This window comes from Arachis hypogaea, chromosome 11 (assembly GCF_003086295.3).
Source record: "Arachis hypogaea cultivar Tifrunner chromosome 11, arahy.Tifrunner.gnm2.J5K5, whole genome shotgun sequence".
In the NCBI taxonomy this organism is placed as follows: domain Eukaryota; kingdom Viridiplantae; phylum Streptophyta; class Magnoliopsida; order Fabales; family Fabaceae; genus Arachis; species Arachis hypogaea.
Genome location: NC_092046.1, coordinates 97,240,364 through 97,263,042, shown reverse-complemented (window position 1 = coordinate 97,263,042; position 22,679 = coordinate 97,240,364). Strand labels below are relative to the sequence as shown.

Sequence of the window (22,679 nt, the reverse complement as noted above, 5' to 3'; positions counted from 1 at the left end):
CCAAAAATATTGTGATTTAAGTTAGTCTTTGAGCACAAATATTAACGTAAACTTACTTTGGTATGAAACCCAATTGAATATCATGGTTTATGGGATTGGGCCTGAAGGATTGATGAGTTTGAAATCTCAATTTATTGAGTCATGTGTCATTATTTGATTATCACTAAGTTGGCTCAATAAATGTTACAGGATTTGGATCAACAACCTCATCAAGATTATGGATCATAAACCCAAGGCAAAAGGAAAGCAAGGAGAGGCCTCAAAGCCCAAGAAGCACAACTGAAGCTCAATATAGAAAGTGTATAAATAGGATAGAAGTTAAGTTAGAAGGAACTTTTACCTTCACTTTTAGAGTTTTCCTTTTCTTTGTAATTGAATTCAGAGCTATGATTCACTAAACCCCCTTTCATTGGGTTAGGGAGCTCTATTGTAATTCAATGAATCAATAATAGTTTACCTTCTTCTTCAATCTTTTCTCTTGAATTTTGTTAGAAAGCTTCTCGATCTAATTCCATTGAGTAGTTGTCTTGGGAAAGAAACTACCCATACTTGGAATCCTTCGGAGCCTTGGGAAAGGAATGGAGGATTCATGCTAGAGAAGCTTTCTCACAGTGAATTGGATTGGGGTTTGGATGGATATTGTGACATGTAATCCTACCAAATTGTGGTTCATGAAATTGTGTGGTATAATCAGTGATCAAGCATCATCTCTTCTTATGAACATTTAAACCAAGGGATTGGGAATTTGTTTGTTTTTAGAGAGAATTGGTGAGCCAAGGGATTGGTATCCAATCATATAAGATTGCCAAGCAAAATTCAATGAACGCATTGGTTGAGGAAGAGATAAACATGTTTTGATTCGGAGATCTCAATATCTCCTATAACCCAATGAATTCCCCATTTCTGATTTCCATTTTCTCTTTACATTCTGCAACTCAATTCATGCAACACCCCCATTCCCTTTTAATTTCAGCAATTTAGTTTCTGCTCTTTAATTCATTGCAATTTAAGATTCCGCCATTTCAATTTCTTGTCATTTACTTTTACCGCCAATTTTACATTCCGCAATTCTCATCTCAATCTTGATTCCGCTCAACTAGAACACACTTCTAATCTGAATTGCTCACTCAACCAATCCTTGTGGGATTCGACCTCACTCTATTGTGAGTTTTTACTTGACGATAACCGGTGCACTTGCCGGAAGGAATTTTGCCGATCGTGCAATTTCCTAAATCGTAGCATAACTAGTTTATGTGCATCAAGTTTATGGCGCCGTTGCCGGGGATTGGTTTTCGATTGACAATTCTCAAATTGGAAGCTAACTAGATTGAGCAATTTTCTCTTGCTTTGTTAATTCTGTTCAAGATACTTGTTGAATTTTAATTTTTGCACTCGGTTACATGCTTTCCTTCTTTATGCCTTTAAATTCATGCAACTAACTCACTGACGCACTAACTGTTTGAATTAATTCCTCAATTGATCTAACCATACTCTTCCATTAACCAAGAGTACTTCACTTGTTTGTGTTTGAGCTGTGTTCTTGTATGACAGGTAGGAGAGGAGAGACATCAACTCCTCCATATACCGAACCAGAGAGGACCCTTCATAGACTTAGAAGGGAAGCAAGAGGGAAGAGAGTAGTGGGAGAAGAGGAATCTGAAGGAGAATCTGAGGACAATTTTGAGGAAGCTTTAGATCTCAACATGGATAGAGAAGTTCACAACCATGAGAGAGCTGATGGAAACGATGCCATTCCTGAGTGGAGGGTTCTTAGTTCATACATAAACCCAACCTCTGGGAATTGTGGTAGTAGCATCCAGAAACCACCCATTCAGGCCAACAATTTTGAGCTCAAGCCACAGATAATATCACTTGTGGAGAATCATTGTTCCTTTGGAGGAAGTGCTAATGAAGACCCAAACCAACATCTCACAAAATTCCTGAGAATTTGTGACACTGTGAAGTCCAATGGAGTCCAGGAAGATGCCTATAAACTGCTTTTGTTCCCATTTTCACTTAGGGACAAAGCAGCTAAGTGGCTGGAATCATTCCCAAGGGGGAGTCTAACAACATGGGATGAGGTGGAAAGCAAGTTTCTGGCACGTTTCTACCCTCCACAAAAGGTCAATAGGCTTCGATCTGAGGTTCAGACTTTTAGACAACAAGATGGTGAAACTCTCTACGAGGCATGGGAGAGATTCAAGGACTTGACAAGGAAATGCCCACCAAACATGTTCCATGATTGGGTGCAATTGCACATCTTTTATGATGGGCTCTCTTATGAATCAAGGAAGGCTGTAGACCATTCATCAGGAGGTTCATTGAACAGGAAAAAGACTGTGGAAGAAGCCATTGAAGTGATCGAGACAGTGGCTGAGAATGAGTACTACTATGCATCAGAGAGGCACAACACTAAGGGAGTCATGGAGCTGAACCATGTTGATACAATTCTAGCCCAAAACAAGGTGTTTGCCAAGCAACTAGCAGAGCTTACCAGGCAATTAGAAACAAAGCAAGTGGCTGCAATACACACACAAGATCAAGAGGAAGTAAGCATTGAAGGAGGTGATTGGGATGAGGCTAACTATGTGGGAAACCAACAAAGGCAATCATATGATCCACATTCCAACACTTACAACCCAGGCTGGAGAAACCACCCAAACTTTGGGTGGGGAAACCAACAAACCCAACCACAAAACCACAAACCTTACAACCACAACCAACATAACAATTCCACATACCAAAACTCCAACCAAAGATCATACCAAGCCACACAAAACACTTACCCCCAACCATCATATCATGGCCAAAATAATCAACATACCCAACCTAATCCGAACCAACAATTTCAAGATCAATTAAACCGGATAGAAGGAATGATGGCAACCATGAGCCAAGACATAATTGAATTGAAAGCTTTTAAGGAAGAAGTAAATTCTAACTTGCAAAACCAAGGAGCTGCCATCCAGAAGCTAGAAAATCAAATTTTGTATTTGACTAAGCAAGCCCCTGGGACAAGCGGTTCGCATGCTGCCAAGGCTATTGCAAGGGAAGAATGTAAGGCCATAACCCTCAGAAGTGGAAAGAATCTAAAGGAGATCTCAAGGGAAACCACAGAGGATGAAGCAAAGGAAAATGTGAAAGACAAAGAACAAGGACAATCTTTTACACCGTCTGCAACAAAAGAAAAAGAAAAAGAGGTCCTGAAGCCTTACACACCTAAAGCACCTTATCCTCAACGTTTGATGAAAAGTGAAAAGGATGGCCAATTCTCCAGGTTCTTGGAGATTTTCAAGAAGCTTCAAATCAACATTCCCTTTGCTGAGGCAATAGAGCAAATGCCACTCTATGCAAAATTCTTAAAAGAATTAATGACCAAGAAGAGAAGCTGGAGAAATGAGGAAACTGTGTTGTTAACTGAAGAATGCAGTGCCATCATTCAGCACAAATTGCCTCAGAAATTGAAGGACCCAGGCAGTTTCCAAATCCCCTGCATCATAGGAGAAGTCATGGTGGAGAAGGCCTTGTGTGACTTAGGGGCCAGCATCAATTTGATGTCGCTAACAATGATGAGAAGAATGAAGATTGAGGAAGCCAAACCAACAAGAATGGCCCTCCAATTGGCAGATCGAACTTTTAAATTCCCTCATGGGATAGTTGAGGACTTGTTGGTGAAAGTGGGAGAATTTATATTTCCTGCTGATTTTGTGGTGTTAGATATGGAGGAAGAAGCCAAAGCTTCAATAATTCTGGGAAGACCCTTCCTAGCCACTGCTGGAGCCATCATAGATGTACAAAAGGGTGAACTCACTCTTAGACTACATGATGAGAAATTGGTGTTTAATGTATTCAAGGCAATGAGCTATCCATCAGAATCACTAAGGGAATGCATGAGGGTTGATGTAGTGGACATTGCAGTACAAGAAACTTTTGAGGAAACAATAAAGGAATTGGCAGAGGAGGAGTTCACCAAGGATATTGAAGTTAGTGATATCAAGGGTGCTGACACAACCATGCTAAGCATGCCAGAGAGAGTGAAAGAAGAAAAGGAAGCACCAAAACCTGAGCTCAAAGCCTTGCCCCCTAATCTCAAGTATGCATACTTGGGTAGTGATGAGAGTCACCCTGTTATCATTAGCTCTGCCCTGAGCCAAGAACAGGAAGAAGAATTGATCAAGGTGCTGCAAACTCATCAAGATGCCATTGGATGGACCCTAGCTGATTTGAAGGGGATAAGTTCATCCATATGCATGCATAAAATCTTGTTAGAAGAGGATGCTAGACCCTCCATTCAAGCTCAGAGGAGATTGAATCCCGTCATGAAAGAAGTGGTACAAAAGGAAGTCAGGAAGTTATGGCAGGCAGGGGTAATCTACCCCATTTCTGATAGCCCATGGGTTAGTCCCATCCATGTAGTTCCTAAGAAAGGTGGCATAACTGTGGTACCAAATGAGAAGAACGAACTCATACCCACAAGAACCGTCACTGGGTGGAGGATGTGCATAGACTACAGGAAGCTCAATGAAGCCACCAGAAAGGATCATTTCCCACTCCCATTCATGGATCAGATGCTTGAAAGGCTTGCCGGACATGCTTACTATTGCTTCTTGGATGGATATTCAGGATACAACCAAATAGTAGTTGATCCGAGTGATCAAGAGAAAACATCATTTGTTTGTCCATATGGAGTTTTTGCTTATAGACGCATGCCCTTTGGATTGTGCAATGCACCTGCCACTTTCCAAAGATGCATGCTGTCCATCTTTTCAGACATGATTGAAAAATTTATTGAGGTCTTCATGGACGATTTTTCTGTGTTTGGGGATTCTTTTCCCAGCTGCCTACACCACCTTGCCTTGGTGCTTAAGAGGTGCCAAGAGACTAACCTAGTATTAAACTGGGAAAAGTGTCATTTCATGGTCACAGAAGGAATAGTCCTTGGCCACAAAATCTCTAATAGAGGCATGGAGGTGGACAGAGCTAAGGTGGAAATCATTGAAAAACTACCTCCACCAAGTAATGTCAAGGCAGTTAGAAGTTTTTTGGGACACGCTGGTTTTTACAGAAGGTTTATTAGAGACTTTTCTAAAATAGCCAAACCTTTGAGTAACTTGCTTGTCTCTGATACACCCTTTGTATTTGATAAAAATTGCATGCTAGCCTATGAACTTTTGAAGCAAAAACTTTCCTCTGCACCTATCATTGCCCCACCTGATTGGAACTTACCTTTTGAACTGATGTGTGATGCATCAGACCTTGCTATTGGGGCAGTGTTAGGACAAAGGAAAGACAATTTGGTACATGTGATTTATTATGCCAGTAAAGTCTTGAATGCTAACCAAAGGAATTACACAACCACTGAAAAAGAACTCTTGGCAATAGTCTTTGCATTTGACAAATTTAGATCTTATCTCATTGGATCTAAAGTCATTGTCTTCACTGATCATTCAGCTTTAAAATATTTACTTGCTAAACAAGAATCTAAACCAAGACTTATTAGATGGGTTCTTTTGTTGCAGGAATTTGACATTGAAATCAAAGACAAGAAGGGTGTAGAGAACAAGGTGGCAGATCATTTATCAAGGATACCATGTGAAGAAGGAAGCACACAAAGCACACATATAAATGAGTGCTTTCCTGATGAACAACTCATGGTAATTCACAAAGCACCCTGGTTTGCAGACATAGCAAACTTCAAGGCCACTGGGAGTTTACCTTTGGAATTTAACAAACATCAAAGGAAGAAATTGGTAAATGATGCCAAATACTTCATCTGGGACGAACCATACTTGTTCAAAAAATGTTCCGATGGCATACTCAGAAGATGCATATCCGAGGAAGAAGGAAGGGAAGTTTTATGGGACTGCCATGGCTCCACTTATGGAGGGCACTTTGCAGGAGAAAGAACAGCAGCTAAGGTGTTGCAGTGTGGTTTTTATTGGCCCACTATCTTCAAAGATGCAAAAGAATTAGTGAAGCACTGCCATGAATACCAGAAAGCTGGGAACCTGCCAAGAAGAAATGAAATGCCACAACAATTCATTCTGGAACTTGAATTGTTTGTTGTATGGGGGATAGATTTCATGGGACCATTTCCCTCCTCATACTCAAATAATTACATTCTTGTGGCAGTAGACTATGTCTCCAAATGGGTTGAAGCAATAGCAACTCCAACCAATGATAATAAGGTAGTCATGAACTTCCTCAGAAAACACATTTTTTGCCGTTTTGGGGTTCCAAGAGCAATCATCAGTGATGGAGGAAGCCACTTCTGCAACAAACCATTAGAGGCATTGCTTCTAAAATATGGAGTCAAACACAGGGTAGCCACACCATACCATCCACAGACAAGTGGGCAAGCCGAAATATCTAACAGAGAACTCAAAAGGATCCTGGAAAAGACTGTGGGAACTTCAAGGAAGGACTGGTCGATTAAGCTAGATGATGCTCTTTGGGCATATAGGACAGCTTTCAAAACACCAATTGGAATGTCTCCTTACCAACTAGTATATGGAAAAGCTTGCCATCTGCCACTGGAGTTGGAGCACAAGGCATACTGGGCCTTGAAACTTCTGAACTTGGACAACAAAGCTGCTGGAGAAAGAAGGATGTTGCAAATTCAAGAGTTGGAAGAATTCAGAGCAGAAGCTTATGAGAATGCCAAAATTTACAAAGAAAGAGCAAAGAAGAAGCATGACAGCAACATAGCCCCAAGGAAATTTGAAGAAGGGCAAAAAGTATTGCTCTACAATTCTAGGCTGAAGCTATTTCCAGGGAAGCTAAAATCAAGGTGGTCTGGACCATTCCTTGTCACCAAGGTCTCCAATTATGGACAAGTAGAAATCATGGAAGAAAAGTCACAACGAACCTTCATTGTTAACGGTCAAAGACTCAAACATTACTTGGGAGATGTGGAGGAGAAGGACAAAGTTAAATATCACCTCAACTGAGGAAGCTGACCGTCAAGCTAATGACGTTAAAGAAGCGCTTGTTGGGAGGCAACCCAACCTGAGGTAATACCTTGTTGCTGTTTCTTTTATTTGTTTCAATAAAAAGGGTGAAGTAGTTTCTGTGCATTGCAAAGAATTAAGTTTGGTGTTTCACACCAAACAATGAATTCATGGATCAATAATTCAAAGGGGAATGTGTGACTCTAAGTTTGGTGTTCCACCATAAAGATCAACTGAACACAACAACCTTTGAATTATATGAAAGGAACAACTATTCTAAGCAGTCACAGAAATGCTTAAAACCCTTAGTAGCAACATCATTCCAAGAGAACTCAAGGATTCAAAGAACAGAGAAGTAAGTGGGAGACTAAGTTTGGTGTTCACACACCAACCTAAGACTCCGATACTTACCCACACATAGTTGAGCTAACCACTCAAGTGCTTGAGAAGCAAGCAACTTCATCACTCTTTGCAGGAAAGGAAACAAGAATCTTAAAGCATGAAGCAACATTTAGGAGAAGAAGGAGAAATCAAATTGTTTCCTGACAACAAAGAGAAAACAAGGAATTTCACAAGGTGGTATTATTCCTTGATAATTCTTTAAAAAGGGCAAACAAAAGCATGCGTGTTCTGGTTTAAACTGTAAATGTTGAATCTTTCTGGAATGTAGAGTTTTTCTAGTATGTGTGTTTGTTATTTGCTTTGAATAAAGTGAATGCCTAGATGTTTGGATATAACTTCACCTTCTTAAACGAGTGCTTTCCATGCTTGTTCTGTTTCCAAAAATAAAAGAAAAGTTTGAACAAAAGTAACTTGGCTAAATTAGTGACAAATCAAGTAGAATTAAGTGGTGGTATGCATGCTTGATTGTTTAGTCAGATCACTGGAATTAGAGTGTAGAATTATCATTCTTTGTGTAGAAATTGAAAACTGTCTATGGATCTTGATGAATAAATGTCTTTGGCCATGAAAAAGAAAGAAAAAGAAGAAGAAAAAGCCTCTGAAAAAGGGCAACCAAAAAGCAAGAAAATTGAGAAAATAAGCTAGGCACCAATGGTTTGATCTTCTAAGACAAATGCCTGTGGTGTTTATGTATTAAGGATATGCTTGGATGAATAGGTTCTGAGGAGTGTTTCAACACTTGGTAACTTGGGTTAACTAACCCGGGATTATCAACCAAAAGTCCATTATCAAGAGCAACCTAAATACAAAACATTTAGTCACACAAAGAGGTGCTGGGCACCAATGTCTCAAGAAGAAATGTGAACTAAAATGCCTAAAGTGGATATGTGTAGTGCACTGATAAGAAAAAGAAAATGCCAAAGGCTTGTGCAACACATGACACTAAGCAAACAAGGAGCAAAAGAAGCTCTAAGAAAAGAAAAGAAAAACAAAGAAGAGAAAAGTGCCAAAGACATAAAAATAACAAGAGGCCATAGCAGTGTTTGATGGATGCAATGAAAAAGTGATAATCTTACCTGATAAGTATGAAAAAGTGATGCTGCAACTTTCTGCATAAAACCCTTCTGAGGAACTTCAAATGCTTGCTAATATAGCCAATGTAATTGCTTTTTGTTTCATACTTTCTTCTCAAATAACTCAGGACTTGCTTAGGGACAAGCAAGTATTAAGTTTGGTGTTGTGATGCCAAGGCATCATAGGCTAGTTTCACTAGCATTTTTCTGTTAGTTTTAGTTGTTTTATGCATTTTCTTGAGCTTAAAGTAACCAAAAATGGTTAAATGAAGAACAAAGCAATGAACCATCCAAACAATATGATTTTGATGCAAATTCCATGAGTTTTAGTTATATTACTTAAATGCTATGAATGAAAGATTTCTCATGAAATTTTGCAAGACTTTGATGCAATTGTTTGGATGATTTCAGGGAAGAAGAGGCTAAGCAAGGAAGCAACAAAATCAATAAAGGAAGCTTGAATATCACATGTGGAGTTTAAGTTCCAGTTTAAGCCTAAACTGGAGCTTAAACGCCAAAATCATGAAGGATAAGAAATGCTGGAATTGAAGTTTAACCTCCAGTTTGACCTTAAACTGGAGGTTAAACGCCAGAATGAAAAGCCTCACTAAAGAAGCATTCCACGTTTAACCTCCAGTTTGACCTCAAACTGGAGGTTAAACGCCAGAATGATAATGTCACTCAGGGGGGAGTTCCACGTTTAACCTCCAGTTTGACCTCAAACTGGAGGTTAAACGCCAGAAGGAGGAAGAGTACCAGGGAGCCATTCCACGTTTAAGCTCCAGTTTGACCTCAAACTGGAGCTTAAACGTGTTCGACAGCTTTTCTCCTCCAGGGTTGCTCTCTCCATTTCCACGTTTAACCTCCAGTTTGACCTCAAACTGGAGGTTAAACGTGTTCGACACCTCCAGGGCTACCATTCTAAGCTTCCACGTTTAACCTCCAGTTTGACCTCAAACTGGAGGTTAAACGTGTTCGACCTCCAGTATGCCTCCACCCTTTTCCACGTTTAACCTCCAGTTTAACCTTAAACTGGAGGTTAAACGTGTTCGACCTCCAGGGCTGCCCTTCCTATTTCCACGTTTAAGCTTCAGTTTAACCTTAAACTGAAGCTTAAACGTGTTCGACTACATGACTCTCCAGGGCTGCCTTCTTCCATTTCCACGTTTAAGCTTCAGTTTAACCATAAACTGAAGCTTAAACGTGCTTCTACAAAAGGCCTCACTGGAAGTGTCTGGCGTTTAAGCTGCAGTTTAAGCTTAAACTACAACTTAAACGCCACTCTTGGAAAAGGTTTCTGGGCCAAAAATATTGTGATTTAAGTTAGTCTTTGAGCACAAATATTAACGTAAACTTACTTTGGTATGAAACCCAATTGAATATCATGGTTTATGGGATTGGGCCTGAAGGATTGATGAGTTTGAAATCTCAATTTATTGAGTCATGTGTCATTATTTGATTATCACTAAGTTGGCTCAATAAATGTTACAGGATTTGGATCAACAACCTCATCAAGATTATGGATCATAAACCCAAGGCAAAAGGAAAGCAAGGAGAGGCCTCAAAGCCCAAGAAGCACAACTGAAGCTCAATATAGAAAGTGTATAAATAGGATAGAAGTTAAGTTAGAAGGAACTTTTACCTTCACTTTTAGAGTTTTCCTTTTCTTTGTAATTGAATTCAGAGCTATGATTCACTAAACCCCCTTTCATTGGGTTAGGGAGCTCTATTGTAATTCAATGAATCAATAATAGTTTACCTTCTTCTTCAATCTTTTCTCTTGAATTTTGTTAGAAAGCTTCTCGATCTAATTCCATTGAGTAGTTGTCTTGGGAAAGAAACTACCCATACTTGGAATCCTTCGGAGCCTTGGGAAAGGAATGGAGGATTCATGCTAGAGAAGCTTTCTCACAGTGAATTGGATTGGGGTTTGGATGGATATTGTGACATGTAATCCTACCAAATTGTGGTTCATGAAATTGTGTGGTATAATCAGTGATCAAGCATCATCTCTTCTTATGAACATTTAAACCAAGGGATTGGGAATTTGTTTGTTTTTAGAGAGAATTGGTGAGCCAAGGGATTGGTATCCAATCATATAAGATTGCCAAGCAAAATTCAATGAACGCATTGGTTGAGGAAGAGATAAACATGTTTTGATTCGGAGATCTCAATATCTCCTATAACCCAATGAATTCCCCATTTCTGATTTCCATTTTCTCTTTACATTCTGCAACTCAATTCATGCAACACCCCCATTCCCTTTTAATTTCAGCAATTTAGTTTCTGCTCTTTAATTCATTGCAATTTAAGATTCCGCCATTTCAATTTCTTGTCATTTACTTTTACCGCCAATTTTACATTCCGCAATTCTCATCTCAATCTTGATTCCGCTCAACTAGAACACACTTCTAATCTGAATTGCTCACTCAACCAATCCTTGTGGGATTCGACCTCACTCTATTGTGAGTTTTTACTTGACGATAACCGGTGCACTTGCCGGAAGGAATTTTGCCGATCGTGCAATTTCCTAAATCGTAGCATAACTAGTTTATGTGCATCAAGTGCTGGGTGTAGTGACAGACGCAAAAGGAGGGTGAATCCTATTCCAGTATGATCGAGAACCTCCAGATGATTAGTCGTGCCATGACAGAGTATTTGGACCTTTTTCACAGAGAGGATGGGATGTAGCCATTGACAATGGTGATGCCTTACAGAAAGCTTGCCATGGAAAGGAGTAGGACTGGTTGGATGAAGACAGTAGGAAAGCAGAGGATCAGAGGAACGAAAGCATCTCTATACGCTTATCTGAAATTCTCACCAATAAATTACATAAGTATTTCTATCTTTATTTTCTGTTCATTTATTATTATTATTTGAAAACTCCATAACCATTTGATATCTGCCTGACTGAGATTTACAAGATGACCATAGCTTGCTGCATACCAACAATCTCCATGGGATCGACCCTTACTCACGTAAGGTTTATTACTTGGATGACCCAGTGCACTTGTTGGTTAGTTGTACGAAGTTGTGAAATAGATATAAGATCATGAACGTGCGTATTGAGTTTTTAGCGCCGTTACCAAGGAATGGAATGATCACGATTTCGCACACAAATAAGGCTTCCAACTAATCTACTCCCGGTCAAGGCTTTTATTTAAATTACATAAATTCTCTGATTTAATTTCCTGTTTATCAACTCAACCCATTTTAGAAAACATCTGATTAATAAAATAGCACATCTTTCTGCAACTCGTTGGGAGACGACCTAGGATTCATACTCCCAGTATTTTAATTCTAATTTTGTGACAACCCTTCTAAATTGATAAGCAGATTTTTGGTTGGTTATGAATTATACTTGCAGCGGATCTCTTATAACAATTTCTTAACTCGTCAATTTCCGCCACGTCACTTAGCACCCAAATGGAATAATGATGATCAACTTGAAGACGGGTGTCAAAACAAAGTGTGGGATCCTGGATCTCACAAGGAGAATCAATTTTGGGAGCTCATGGTTTGTGAAGAACTCCATCTAAGCTTGGTAACATTAATTTTGATGAATGGAGCTTATTGGAAATCCAAGCATTGGTGGATGTTCAAGGATAGCTTCAAGCACAAGCCACCTTAATGAGGAGCTCCCGATAAGTCCAACTTAAGGACAATAAATAAAAGTGCTAGGTGGGAGACACCCTACCATGGTAACATCTTTTCATTTTTCTCTTTTGTAAATATTGGTAGAATTAGTTTAATTCCATGTTTTGATTGATTTGTTGAGTTTACTTGGTAGTTTGGTATGTTAAATAAGGCATTATTGTGTTTTGGTAGCTGTTTGGAGGTTTGGAATGCTTGGTTTGGTGCAAAAACATGAAAAATTTTGAAAAACAGAGCACCAACCTACGCATACGTGTGCCTCACGCATACGCATAACCCAAGTTTTTTCGACCATCCACGCGCACGCGTCACCCACGTGTACGCCTGGATCCAAAAAAATCCCACCTCCATACAAATTCCAAAGAGTTGCGCCCATACAACGCTAACTTTGTGCGCGAGGCACAAGCCTTCCCACGCGTATGCATGACTCACGCGTACGCGTCGCTCTCTGAATAAGACAACCCACGCGTACGCGTGACACACGCATACACGTCGAGTCCATTTCACCTCACCACGCGCACGCGTCACCCGACACGTACGCGTGGATGCATTTTCTCATCACTCTTGTTTTCTTCTCTTCTTTCCATTTCTTTCCTTCTGCTCTCTTCTATTCTCTTCTTCCCTTCTCTTACCCATCATCCAACACTACCAAACACCATTTATAACCATTCCTTTTAGTTAATTAGTTGTTTAGTTAGTTAAATTTTCATTTAAGTTTTTGTTTTTCATGATAAGTGTTGGATTATTAATTTTGTTTATATTACTAACTGAATGCTATTGTAGCATAATCATTGTTGTTATTCGTTGTTGGATTCATTGTTGAGGTTACAAATTGTTACTTGGTTTGAATTTTTCATGCTTAACTTTGTGAACACCAAGTGAATGACATTGCCTTAGAGCTTTTAATTCTTTTTGAATTGCATGATTTGGCCACCATGTGATTCGAACTCTTGTCTTTGATTGGGTAATTTCTTGATGGAAGTTGTGCATTATATGTTTTTGGCTTGAATGCTTCATGCTTCTTTATTGCTTGTTTGGTTGTTTTGACCCACAAGTTTAGAGCACCTCAAGCACACTAGGATGAGTGAAGTGCATGTTCCTTTTTGTGTAACTGTGACATAGTTCTTTTTATGCTAGTGTGTATTCTAGACCGCATCATCTTAGAACTCACGCACCTGTTTCATTAATGTTGCACATTGGGTCACTCACTTCATTCTAGTGATTATCACCTCATTCCAACAATGTATGCTTCCTTGCTTTTGCATCTACTTTTCTTACTATCCTGCCTTCTATTTTCAAGATGAGTCATTATAAGCTTAAAAGGAAGCAGGACAAAGAATACGCAGCAACCAGTTGACCTACCAGCTGAAGATAGCAACCCGTGTAGTCGTCATACCCTTTGCTCATCTTTGAATGCACCGAGGACGGTGCAAACTTTTAAGTGTGGGGAGGTCGTCTGACCAGTCGGTGTTTTTGGGTGACAAATTTCTAATCCCAATACTTTCGCATTTCATTTTTTAGGTCTTTTAGGATTTTTTGTTGTACTTGATTATTTTTGCATATAATAATAAGCTTAGTCAAAATAATGAAATTTTTCAAGAAATTTATCTATAGGGCATACCAATTGATTTAAGTGAAAATTTTTCATTGAACTTGCTTGAACTATATATTGTGGATCATGTTTTTTGAACTAAGAACACTAACAAGTGAGTTTTGAGGCTAATTGTGTGGTTACATCTTATAACCACTTATTTTTCTTCTTGTGTGCATTATTCACTTTCTATGATTGTGATCTTTGATTTGTTTGATTCTTTATGTCCATTATTTTGTGTAGACATGCATTTATATGATTGAGGCCATTGTTTCATTAGCCCACTTACCCAAATAGCCTTACATTTCATCAACCATTGTTAGCCAACTTTGAGCCTACAATTAACCTGCCTGTTCTTAATATAGGCACATTACAAGCCTTGAAGTGATTAGGTGGGACGTTTAAGCTTATCAAAGATAGGCACATTACAAACTCACTTTTTTCATAGCTTATCAAAGTAATATAGGCACATTACAAGCCTTGAAGTGATTAGGTGGGACGTTTAAGCTTATCAAAGATTCAAATTTCAAACTCACTTGACCATATGAATCCTACTTTGACCCTAGCCCCATTACAACCTATGAAAAAGACCTCATGATATTTATATGCATGAATGAAATAATTGTTGATTGTTAGATGAAAAACAAATCTTGGAAAGCATGATTAGGGGAAAATTGAGTGAATAAACCCCATACACTTGAGTGATTAGAGTTGATACACATCCGGTGAGGGTTCGATTGCTCAATTACATGTTTTCACCATGATCATCGCTTTTCTTGCAAGTTTATAAAATCTTTCAATAACTAAATTCAATTGTGGATTTGGCTTGGTTGTTAATACCCTTAGCCCTTATGCTTATATTGGTTTTCTTGGGAATTGATTTATTTTGACCAAGCGATTGCATTCATTTTGATAGTTGCATATAGATAGATTGCATTTAGTTAGTTTACATTTTAATAAATGATGATAACCTTTGTCTCTTTCTTGGTTTAAGCATGAGGACATGCTTGGTTTAAGTGTGGGGAGATTTGATGCACCACTATTTCGTGGTGCATTCTATGCTGAATTTAGGGGATTTTATCGCCCTTTTTCCACATTTATTCCATGAAATGGCATGGTTTCATGTATTTCTCCTAATTAGTGCTTAAATGTGAAAACATGCATTTTAGGCCCTTAATTTGTTAATTTTAATTCACCTTTGATTCCAATAGATGCCTTGATGTGTGTGTTAGTGATTTCAGGTTGAAAAGGCTAGGAATGGATCAAAGGAATGAAGAGAAAAGCATGCAAAGTGGAGAAATAATGGGAAATCAAGGATTTGGGATGCATTCATCGACGCCCACGCGCAGCAGACGCGCGCGCGAAAAATTGTAGTCGCATGGCGACGCGTACGCGTACATGATGCGTATGCGTGGAAAGCAAATTTTCCAAGCGACGCGTACGCATCAATGCTCGCACGTGACTTCATTAAAGTGAAAACGCTGGGGGCAATTTCTGGGCTTTCTAGGCCCAAATTCAACTCATTTCTGAGCCTATTACATGCAAAAATCAAGAGGAGTCAAGGGGGGAGAACACATAGTTTAGTTTACATCATGCTTTAGTTAGTTTCTAGAGAGAGAATCTCTCTCTTCTCTCTAGAATTAGGTTAGATGTAGATTAGGATTTCTTAGATCTAGGTTTAATTCATGCTTTGAATTACTTTTCTTCTTCAAATTCTTGTTCTTCTACCCTTGATTTCTTAGTTTTGCATTTTAATTCTTGTAATTGTTTACTTTGTTGTTGATGCACTCTTGTTTCTTCTATTTTCCTTTGTATGCAATTGAGGTTTGATTTCTCTTATTGTTGATTTGAATTGTTGTTGTTAATTTCCTTGCATTTAGTAGTTGTAGATTTAAATTCCATGCAATTTTATCTTGCTTTCATTTTGTTCCTTCAAAGTGTTTGATAACATGCTTCGAAGGATGTTAGAGTAGATTCTTCTCCTCTTGGCTTTGGTTGAGTAACTAGAGACTCTTGAGTTATCAAACTCTTTTGTTGATTGATAATTGGAAGTTGCTAATTGACTTGAATGACACTAACTCTAGTCTTTCCTTAGGATTTGACTAGGACTTGTGAACTCAAGTTGATTTATCTACTTGACTTTCCTTCATAGCTAGAGGTTGACTAAGTGGGAGCAATGGACAATTCTCATCACAATTAATGATGATAACGAGGATAGGACTTCTGATTCTCATGCCTTGCCAAGAGCTTTCTTAGTTGTTAGTTTACTTCTTTTGCAATTCATCTTTCATGTCTCTTATCAAAATCCCAAAATATACATCCCATAACCAATAATAAGAACACTTCCCTGCAATTCCTTTGAGAGACGACTCGAGGTTTAAATACTTCGGTTATTTTTATTGGGGTTTGTACTTGTGACAAATAATTTTTTGCATGAGAGGATTATTTGTTGGTTTAGAAGCTATACTTGCAACGAGATTTCATTTGTGAAATTCTATACCATCAAAAATCCTTTCATCATTGAGCTAAGCTTCCCATGCCTATTAGTTGCATGCTTTTAACCCTCTTGTATTTAATTGTTATGATATGCCTTCATAATATTAATTAATGTCTTCCATGCATGTTGTAGCTACCATGTATAAGACATTCTTTTTCCTTGGTATTCATTATCACTTAAACTTTCTCCCTTCCGATTGTTAGCTATCTATACTTGACATTAATTCTCTTTCTCCCTTCTTTAGGATGGCCACTAAAAAAGGAAAGGAGAAGGCTTCTGAAAAGCCACCGGCAAGGAAAGGAACCAAGAGAGCACCGGCTAAGGCGCCACCATCTACAAGCGTCAAGCCACAAACAAAGCGGGTGAAGAGGATCATCAAAGTTGATGAAGCAGAAAAAGCCTTTCCCGCACGGGACTCCACATGGTTCACTAACCGTTACTATGAGCAGATGTTCTCCATCCTAGCAGAGAAGAACTACAATAATGAGGCCCGGTTAATAAATCACATTATTGATTATTTGATTTCAAATTTTCGTTATTGGTATATCTATATGAATCATCAACAACTTGATTTCCTTGCTTGAATATGAGTTGTTTGTTGCTTCAAATTGTGAAATTCTTGTTTCTTCGAAACAATCATCATGCCACTTACTCTGACTTTCTTTTTACTAACTCACTGATTTTTGCTTCCTAACCTCTTTTTCAATTTAAAACCACTTTTAACTTTCTAACAACCCCCTCTGCTTTTTGACTAACTCCTTATTTTTACTTTTTTAACTCAAGGCATGCTTATGGTTTTTCCTAATTAACATGAATTCGATTTATATTACATTTTGGATTGAACTTTCTCATCTCAGCTTTTTAAACTCCAAAACACTCCAAAATGCATAATTATTCAACTCATTTCATTATTCTACTGCTCCTTTGCCACTTTGTGCTTATCTTGTTATTTGCCTACTTGTTTGCTGCTTTTATTATATCCTAGATTTCTATTTTTTAGGATGTCTGACCCTCAAAGAAAGGGAAAAGAAAAGGCAACAACTGGCAAACGGAAAAGAGGTGAATCCTCTATGTCTCTCCTGGAGCTTATGCATGATGACTCCTGGCGGGAAAAGCATTTTACCCCGCAGGAGAAGGCTGACCAGCTCCTCCTTGCCACTGATCCAATTAAATTTGCAAACCGATACTGTGAGTTGAAGTATCCAGTGTTTGCTACCTCCAGAAATCTGTACCTGGAGAGGACTTTGAAAATTCCAGAAGAACTACAGTAGTACACCTCCGATTAGATCAAACAAAGAGGTTGGTTCTTCTTGGAGAGAAATTTGACTGAGGTCAATGCTTCCTAGCTAAGAGAGTTTTACTGTAATTATTTCAAGACTTCCCTGGATGCAGTGCACCTCAGAGGGAAACAGATACTGTTCACTGAAGAGGTGATTGAGGATATTCTGCGCCTTCAGCCTAAGTCAGATCAGCCTGACGGTTACCAAAAGGCTGAAGAGGACATGCGCTTTCTGAGATTTGACTGGGACGCTGTCAAGGAGAGGATAGCCCTTGACCCTACTATCCCACGGGTCATGGGTAAGAACACCACCATGCCTAAAGGAATCAAGCGGATATACTTGAATGATGAGGCTCGGCTCTGGCACCAGATCCTGAGTAACTTTATTATGTCGAGCACTCATGAGACGGAGCTACCTACTGCTATGAGTGCCCTCGTCTGGGGTGTGATGGAGGGTAAGGACCTGTATCTGCCATGTTTCATCCGGCACTATATGGCCAGGGTCCGTGTCAGAGGCACCCTCCCTTTCCCTTACTTGGTAACCCAGCTAGGTCGTCGAGCTGACGTGCTTTGGAAAGATGCTGATGAGAAGCCACCTGCTGCGGACTGCAAGAGGATCATTCCTTACAGCAGGAACTTTCTGGCTTTAGGCTATAGACCTGCATTCTTTACTGCTTCCGATGAGACAGCCACACCTTCAGCTGCCCCCTCTTCTTCCACTGCTGCACCTGCCCCACCGACTGCACCTCCAGCTGCTCTTGAGCCTATTTACCATTTAGTGCAGCGACTCTTCACCCACTTAGATCGTATGGAGCGTCGCAACAAGCGATGCTTTGAGCTCGTCAAGTTAATGATCCGTTCCGGCGGTGACATCCCCTCCGAGCCTGACACCCCTTCTGATACATCTGAGGTGGAGGAGGACGATCACAAGGAGGAGACACCCACCCAGGCTGCACAGATAGGACCAGAGCAGGCTGCACCACAGCAGGAGGAGCCACACCAGATTCAGGCCGCAGATCCAGAGATTCTTATCCAGTCAAAGCCTCCTCTCCAGCAGACAGATCCACCTACCCTCATCTAGTCTGCAGATCCTCAGGCCACTACCGAGACTCCAGCAGCCCATCCTTCCAGTGATGACACTCCTTCACACCCAGCTTGAGTGAGCATCGAGGACGATGCTTTACTTTTAGTGTGGGGAGGTCGCCATCTCTGGCGCATTTTTTGGTGAACCACTATAGACTCTTTTATTTTATTTTGGTTATTTTTCTGTATTTTTATTTTTATCTTTCAGTACTTATACATTGTTCTTTTTATGTGTTTTTACTTTATTTTTTGCATTTTGCACTTTATTTCATATTTTAGCCATTTAGTTTAGTTTGCAATTCTAAACTTATTAGTTATAGAATATGTGGATTAATTAGTATAGTTTACCCCTTTTAGCATATGATAGTTTGGTTTAAATTGAAAATACAAAGGAAGTAAACTAGAGACTTTAACAGAATAAAAAAATCCACACACCTTGTATATAGAACATAACATGTTAGTTAGTTAACAACATTTCATCAAGGAGGAACACTAAAACTTTAAAGCCACCCAAGAAATTTTACATTGAGAATAATGGGAACTCTTAAATTTTACTTGCATGACATATATAACTGATATATGATTTTTGAGCTAGAGAACACACAGCCTGTGAGTTTTGAGCTTAATTGTATGGTTACATTCAAACCATAATTTTTATTCCTCTGTGTTTCGCCCTTCTTTTTATTCTGATGTTCTTTGCTTTGTTTTAATCTATATGTCCAATTATAGAGTATAGATGCATACTAAGAGATGATTGAGGCCATTACTTGTTTAAGCTCACTTATCCCAAATAAGCCTACCTTTTACATCACCCTTGTTAGCCCCCTTGAGCTTTTTAATCTCCTCTTGTTCTATAAACCACATTACTAGCCTTAAGCAGAAAAACAAAATAAAAATCCCAAGTTGAATCCTTGGTTAGCTTAAGATAGAAATTGTGTATTGTTTAAGTGTGCGAAACTTTATGGGAACATGGATGATAGAAACAAAGGTGGAAAGTTAAAAAAGAATAAAAATACTCAAAATAAAAATTTTGGGAAGCATGATCATGTGAAATCAATTGAATTACCATGTGCATTAAAAAAAAATTTTAAAAGGGATACAAAAATTCCCCAATTGCAAAATAAAAAGAATCAATGCACATGGGATAAAATTTAAGTTAATGAGCTTGCAGTACAAAGTGAGAAAAATCTGGGCAAATAGATTGAGAAGCTTTGAATTACAAAATATGTATGTTAGGTGAGATCTTAGACTAATCAAGGATTCACTTATTAGCTCACTTAGCCTTATACATATACCCTTACATTTACCTTGGCCCCATTACAACCTTGAAAAAGACCTCATGATTTTTGTATGTCTGTATTCTATAATTGTTGATTGATTAGATGAAGAACAAAGCTATAGAAAGCAAGGATAAAAAGAAGAATAGAGTGATTAACCCAATAAACACTGAGTGACTAGAGAGTAAACACAAAATCCAGTGAGGGTTCAATAGCTCATCATCATATATCTCTGCTTAAATTATTAATTGTCTTGCAAGTTTGAAAAAAAAAATTTTTTTACCCATCTCAATTGTAAAAGTGCTTTAACATTATCCAGGGTTTGGATATGCATATATAATTCCTTGAGAATGTGAATTAATTTAACTGCATGTAAGTTTTATATACAAGTGAATAAAAATCAGAATTGCATGATTCATTTAGGTAGTTGCATTTAGAATAGATTGCATTGCATGAGATTCCACCACCTTAACCTTACCTTATTCTTTATCTTGGACTTAGCATGAGGACATGCTATTGTTTAAGTGTGGGGAGGCTGATAAACCCATATTTTATGATATGTATTGTGCTCAATTTAGGTGATTTATTCAATCCTTCGCTTACTTATTCTTGTAAATTGCATGGTTTTACTTTCCCTTCCTTATTATGTGATATATGTGAAATACATGTTTCATATGCTTTAAAATTATTTATTTTAATTACCCTTTATTACCATTCAATGCCGTGATTTGTGTGTTGAGAAGTTTTAGATCTTCTAAGGCAGGAATGACTTAAAGGATGGAAAAGAAACATACAAAAATGGAAGGAAAGCACAAAATGGAGTTTTTGAAGAAACTGGCAGCGACGCGAACGCATGGACGATGCGGCCGCATGCCTAGTGCGAAAAGACAGCGACGCAAATGCGTGACTGACGCGGACGTGCGCCTTAAGCAAAACACAGATGACGCGGACGCATGACCGAAGCGAACGCGTGATAAGGAAAACACCAGATGACGCGACCGCGTGACCCACGCGGACGTGTGACAGACGCCACGCACCAAAAATTAGAGAAAATGCCCCCAGCGATTTCTGAAGTCCTTTTTGGCCCAGATCCAAGTCCAGAAGGCACAGATTGGAGGTTATAAAGTGGGGGAATGTATCCATTCAGAGAGAGCTCCAATTATTCACTTTTCATAGTTTAGATGTAGTTTTTAGAGGGAGAGGTTCTCTCCTCTCTCTTAGGTTTTAGGATTAGGATTTCTGATTATTTCAATTTAGTATTCCAACTCCTTATCAGGTTCAACATTCCTTTACTTTATATTTCCCTTTTGCTTTCAGATATTTTAATGCTTTCCTTTAATTACTTTTGTTGCCCAATTGGCTTATGAACCATTCATGTTTAGATTTGATTTTCTATTTAATATAATTTGAGGTATTTCAAAATTATGATTGCTTTCCTTTATTTACATTAATAATTTGCAATTTCTTCCTTTTGGCTTTGGTTGATTAATTGGCAACTCTTGAGTTATCAAACTCATCGTGACTGATGATTGTTATTTTTGCCAATTGAATTAAACTCCAATAACTCTAGTCCTTTCTTAGGAATTGACTAGGACCTGAGGATCAAACTAATTGGTTCACTTGACCTTCCTTTGCTTTAGCAAGGGCTAACTAAGTGGGATTAAATTTCAATTCTCATCACCATTGATAAGGATAACTAGGATAGGACTTCCAAATTCTCATACCTTGCCAAGAGTTTATTTTATAGTTATTTATTTATTTTATTTGTTATTTAAATTATTTGTTCCTTACCTTCAAAACCCCAATTTAGAAAGCTCATAACCAATAATAAGAACATACCTCCCTATAGTTCCTTGAGAATACGACCCGAGGTTCAAATACTTCGGTTATCAATTTTAAAGGGGTTTGTTACTTGTGACAACCAAAACATTTGTAAGAAAGGTTGATTGCTTGGTTTAGAAACTATACTTGTAGCGAGAATTTATTCTGAATTCTAAACCGTTAACCTTCCTCTCTTTAGTCGCTATTCTGAAACTTTTTTGTAGTGTTAGAGTTTTGACAAGAGTTCTGATTAAGATTTGTGCCTGCCTCCTTTCATAGGATTTAAACCTACAACCTATAGACTACATAAAGGTGACTTTTTATTAGGTTCCTATACTTTTTTTCTTTTCAATTGGATTTCGATACCTTATTTTTTTTTTAATTTAGTCCCTGTTAACGTTAAACGTAAAAAAATGTTAGTGAATTGTGAAATTACTTGTATACCCTTAGGAACCCAATTAAAAAGAAAAAAATATAGGGACCTAATTGAAAATTCGATGAAACTATAAATATTCAATGAAAGATATTCCTATAATCCCTATTCAGTAATTCTACAACATGAAAGATATTCCTATAATCTCTTTTATTTTGTCACTATCATTCTTTTGCCTATTTATATACAAATTTTACCAAAAATTTCTTTTCTTTTTTTTTTTTAACTTTCAAAATATCTTATCTTAAGAACATACAGAAAGAAAAAAGGAATGAATAAAATAAAATAGAAATAGTAATAATAAGTATATATTAAATTTAGTTTCCATTATTCAAGTATTCATTATGATCATGTAACATTTTACGTCTATGTGGATTCATGGAATATAGTTTGTGACTTTATTATATCATAGTACACCATAGAAAATCACAAGGCTATATAATTCGTGTTATTGAAAATTGAAATCTAATAACGTAGTTTCAATGTAATAGAGATAATCTAGAAATAAATTCTTATGCAATACAGATAATCTAGAAATCAGTTCTTGTATTGCAGCCTCCCACTCTCTGAACTAGCATAGGAATCAACAATAACATTGATAATGGCTGATTTTCGAGCT

General features: G+C 38.1%; 1 non-coding gene across 1 annotated transcript; it reads right to left on the bottom strand.

The window, feature by feature from the left end:
• Window positions 1–2,129: 2,129 nt before the first annotated feature.
• Window positions 2,130–2,233, bottom strand: LOC112725595 (small nucleolar RNA R71). Its single transcript, XR_003164693.1, has one exon. It is a non-coding gene; the product is annotated as a small nucleolar RNA R71 (small nucleolar RNA).
• Window positions 2,234–22,679: the final 20,446 nt, after the last annotated feature.